General features: G+C 39.7%; 1 protein-coding gene across 1 annotated transcript in view; it reads right to left on the bottom strand.

The window, feature by feature from the left end:
• LOC113213582 (E3 SUMO-protein ligase ZBED1-like) overlaps positions 1 to 5,392 on the bottom strand; it is a 13,555-nt gene that overhangs the window by 5,896 nt on the left and 2,267 nt on the right. The window lies entirely within an intron of this gene.

Genomic DNA, 5,392 nt, shown 5'->3' with positions numbered 1-5,392 from the left:
CTATCTACAGCGCGTCATTTTCACAATGTCCTATCTACAAAGGGTCGTTTTCACAATGTTCTATCTGCAAAAAGCGCGTTCCGAGATATTCAGAGATGAATGTTTAGAGCTCTGTATCAACTCGGCCGATGATCCTACATGGCTGGCAGTGGGCGGTATTGAATCTGTAGACCTTCTAGATTCCGCCAGTGTATTTATATTTGCGCTGAGGCAATCCGGTCCTATGCAAAATGCAAAGTTGCGACTTTACCGTATGCTCAGTTGACTAATGTACTTTCACCGGTCAGCTGCGACAGCCAAACCTGATAGCTTTGTAGGACGGTATAGTACAGTACAGTGTTCAGTATACTTTGAAATCAACTTTTAATTCTGGGTCTCATATTGGGAGCTAATATTGCTTCGGTTGCTTTGCCTACCACTCTTCATCTATTAGCCACAGAATATTTTGAAATAGAATATTAAATACTTCCGCATGTCATCATTATTTTATTTTATTCTCTATAATGGGAAACGCTGTTCTGCCGCTTTGAGCTGTCAATTCGAACCCTGTCAAAATCGTACTTTAGGTTACAAAAACATGTACCTCGTTGTGATTGTGATGTTACTTTTCCCTGATCAAGTAGGATTGCGAAGATGCTCATATTGTCTGCTTTTGTTTCATAATGATGTACGCTGGATGTGACTGCATTCGTATTTATTATTAATGGGTTTATGTGTGGAATGTATCCCTGTCAGTAAGCCATTCAATTCAATTAACCATTGTACTGGTTTTTCGGGTCACTGCTATTTTTTCGAGGGCCGGAAATACTGAGGTCCAATTTTCATGTAGGCAAAACACGTATACATAGCTCTGCAGAACTTTTGAGAATTTGTTCTAAAAGAAATGCTGTAATCTACTAATTGTTACTGATTTCTATTGTTTTTTTATCAATTGTCCGTTACCGGGGTGCTGATCTTCTTTCCTGAGGGCAGCAGGCACCACCAGCAGCTGGATGTATTCTTACTGTAGGAGGGTAAAAGTAATCATTATTAGGTCTTATTTCTAGCACAGGTTCTTGATAGTACAAAATAAACATTTTTATCTTGTTAGTCATCTTGTATGAAAAAAAAAATTGGACCACACACATCCACTCTTCTAGGCTGTCAAGGCTTAAGGATATGATGTTCTTTGGAATCTGTAAATATAAAAATGTTCTCATTCTCAGCAGGGATAAGGAAAGCGCCTCAATAACAGTTTGCAGTTGGTCTTCTTAGATGTAGTCGGCTCAGCAGTCACCTTTACTGCATAGCATTGAGATTCAAGGTATGAATAATGTTGTTCATATTTGTGGTATTGTGGTGGAATGTTGCCTACAACCATTACTTATAGTGTCTGTCTTTTCTCTGCTCTCATTTAGACTTGGCTTCCTTCCCCGTTGTCACCACTGTTACTGTCAAGTCAAGTAGCCATTACGTCTTGTGGAAAAGACTTGTTAATACCGTGATGATAAGAATAAAGTGCCAGAACTATCGACGGCCTTCACAAGAGCTAAGATTCACAAGAGCTAGAGCCACAACAGCTAGGATCCACAAGAGCTAGAGTTCCCAAGAGCTCGAGGCAAATCAACCGTTACCGTTGGCCGACGATACTCGCGCGGGAGTAAGTGCGTAGATCGAGGGCCTGTGTAGTTAAACTGTGCGCACGAATGCATGGATTTGGCGTGCTGGGCGTGGCTGCGGGCTGTGGGGTCTGTGTAGTTAAACCATGCGCATGCATAGTTTGCTTGAGGCATACTATTTTAACTAAAATAAGGGTGTGTTGTTTGCTGAAAATAGATGAGTGTCGAATTTTAACATATTTAGGATTCAACAAGAGAATAAAATGAGTGAATTTGATATAATGTGAATTAGCAGACGCCCACCACTCGTCTTATCTGAGTGCTGTTTCTTCCATACCGTGCCTGTGTGCCTGCCAACTCTCCTAATTCCCCCATGATCAACCTATGCAGAGTCCTAAATATGTTAAAATTTGACACTTAATTATTTTCTGCCATCAAAACACCAAATTTTAGGTAGGGAAAAAAGTGAAGGGTTCCTGAGGACCAACCGACGGCTGTCTACCCTAGAAAATTTGGGTCTTATTTACTAGGATGCCTGCAACCATCTGAAGTAGCAGTGAATCTGAGGGGCCCAACAGTTCCTAAAATAATATTTGATGCAATATCAATCAGGTAAGAGAAATTAACAAAAAGAAACTAATAATCTAAACTCAGTGTTAAAAATTTAAAATAACATTTCTTTACATTTTGTCAACAGATTATCTTAACGGAAGAATGGAAAAAAGGCAAAAGCTGAGCAGTTCATATATCACAGGCCTCATTTCGGACTGTAGGAAAAGCACACAGAAGGACACTGATGATGATTAGCGATCAGAATAGCTGCTCCTAAACATGTTTAATAAGTCTGTATGAGCCCTCCAAGTAAAAGAAATAAGTATCTAATATGATAACATAAAAAAGACACTGTTTTTTTTCTGTTTCCGGTACTTTATGATTCTTTTCTTTCTTCTTCCCCATTCGGTGGAGTAAATAAAGAGCAAGAAACATTTTTAGCTCATAAAAGTTTATGTAGAATTTTAACTTTTCTAATTCTTATGTACCTTTAGCTTAGTTGGTAGGTGATCAATATCGTTCTCTAAATGAGTCTTTATTATTAGTACAATGATAAGTATTGAGTACCTCTTAAATTTCATAGCCTGATATAAAAAAATTATAAGGAAATCAAGTTTTGGTCTCCTTGCAACCATTTTTGAGAGTTAAACCTTCAAATGAATACCTTCTAAAATTTGTTTTTTGTCTTAAGAGTAATTACTCTCTTTTTCAGGAAGAAAAACACTACAATAATTGGCAGCAGGACCCCTTTTTTCGAAATCCTGACTTTATTGAGGATGTTGAGAAAGAATATGAAGATCTCAGCTCTCATTTAGAAGAAGTCCCGGAAGAACCTCCAGCACAACCTAGCCAAAATGTGCATTCAAATGAACCCCTTGGCCACCTAGAAGAACCCCCCACAGCACCTCTAGTAAACCTTGAAGATAGCTTTTTTGACAATATGTTTATTGACGATGACATCCGAACGCCATAAGATGACTTTTGCAGCTTATTGCCAAAAGAAGAGGTAGGCGTTCCTTTCTGCCAGGTCCTTTCTAATTTATCTGAAGGCGTTACTGTGTCGGCAGGAAAAGTTTGCAAGTCATGTCAGGTGGAGACGGCCACCCACATCATAGAGTTATGTGGTCACATAGGTGTGTGTGACGGCTGCTGCGAAATATTCAACATAAATTTTACTCGATGCTGTGGGTGTGGTGTTTACCATTTACAGACTTTCAAAACAGTTTTTTAACTAAACTTTCAAAAAATCTAAAGGTTTGCTGTGATTTTTGAGGTACTGGACTATGTTTATGTTTCTGGTTTATGTTGCATGTGTTCTATAAATTATTGGCCGTCCTGTGTGAATTGCTCAAGTTTTTTTTTTTATTTTAACAGTGAAAGGTTTTCAAGGGAGGTCATTTGGCTGTTGAATCTTAATTTTTCGTCGGTGCCACTGTAGTGTTCTGCAGGTCAATAAAAGCCAACAACAAAATTAACAATTCCACTGATCAAAGCGGATAAGAAGAAATAAGAATTCTTCCGAAAGAAGAGGAAGGGGCAGCCCACTTGTTATCACCTGACGGTGCGGCAGGGAACCGAACAAAAGAGTAGCAGGCTTTTTGTAGCAGTACACGTCACGCCCTGTTTAGCGTAGCATGTAAATGAATGGCATCAAATCAGAGAAGGTTCGACAATGTGTTCCTATGTCAGTATATCCTCACTAGCCATAGCCAAGAGTGTATGGTGCAGGTAGTATCTCACAGTATACAGTTTCGCTGCATTGCTCGGTTATTTTGTGCTAAAACTCAATTTAAAAATTCATGTGCGCCACTGTGAAAAGTTGTCGTACCGGGTACAGGAAAATTTTCGATGGAAGAAGTCGTACAACAACATTTGAAAATTGTGAAATTCACTAGCAGTGCGTATCGACTTGGAATCGAATAACGAGCGAAGAGTGATAGGTTGTAAATTGCAGGACTCGTTTTGTAAATAGCAAATTACATAATATGCCGTTCATGTACAAACATTTTTTACAGTGGCCAGTTAATGAGCGTCAGGGAAAAAGCAGTTTAGAAAGCATTGCTCTTCTTCTTTGGATCGCGTTTGAACCAGGTGAAAACTCTTGTTTGAAAGTGATAAGACGTCTGTCTTCAAGGTACTGTCGGGATGTGCAATGCGGGGATTTAAGTCTGGACTAGTCCGCAATACTCGATTCGTCGTCGCGCGACGCTATTTTTTTAGCCCGCCCTTCTGCTTTGAAAAAGCTATCCAGCGGGCTCATGCAAACGACCTCGTGTCTGTCTGTCTGTTCCACTAGAAGGAGATGTGCTAGAGATTTGAAATTTTCAGGGTATCTTAAGGTCCACTCCTAGAGAATGTCAGTTCTTTTGTCGAAAATAATATCACTCAGCGAAAGCGCAAAAAGCCTGATTCGGCGCGCAAATGGCTGAGGAAAGGTGATTCAGCTAACTTCAGCAATACTCAGTTCTACTTTTAGCTGAGACAAAGATTACTCTTAGCTGACAAGTCCGTTGCGGGTTTGTGCAGCTGTTGTCAGTTCTGAGTAGGGGGCCGAGAATAAGTTATCGTTACTGATCGTGTGTTGTCAGTGAGAATCAGCTACATGTGATAGCCTGGGTACATCTGAAGTTTAAATTCATGGCCGTACCAGTTATAGCCACTGATTCTCAGCCTCTCTCTCAGACTATGGTCAATGCTGATGTTATGTGAAGACAAGCATTTACGTAATGTCAGCTGAATGACAGCTTCTTTCAATCTCCGCGACAGCCTGCAGCCAGCCAATATCAGCCAATCTCATGTGATCAGTTCGACCCAGTCAATGTCAGGTAATGCGTAAACAGCGGGTAACTCCGTTTGTCCGCAGCTCTGGCTCAGTTATCATTTTGTCCCGGGTAGTTGAGCTTTTACATATAAGGTCAAACACATTTATCAATAAAGTAATTGTCTAATTCTTTGGGATAAGCAAACCAAACCCAAAGTCAGCGTAGCAACTAGAACTTCTAATATGCATACATTATGACAGAGAGCTATTATTGTATATTAAAGAATGTCAACTGAAACATAGGTATTTCATAATCAGCCATTCTAGCCATGTCGAAGAGATTCAGTTGGCACAATTTGGATGGTCAGAGAAAACGCAATCCCCACAGCTTAAAAACTAAAAGTTCATGTGTCACAAAACTTTCAGCATGAATCAAAGTTAGTATGAGCCACTTTCACAATTTTTCTCAACAGAATACATG

Source organism: Frankliniella occidentalis, unplaced genomic scaffold (genome assembly GCF_000697945.3).
Source record: "Frankliniella occidentalis isolate FOCC.00 unplaced genomic scaffold, Focc_3.1 Scaffold390, whole genome shotgun sequence".
Taxonomy (NCBI): domain Eukaryota; kingdom Metazoa; phylum Arthropoda; class Insecta; order Thysanoptera; family Thripidae; genus Frankliniella; species Frankliniella occidentalis.
This window is presented reverse-complemented; position numbering and strand designations above follow the sequence as displayed.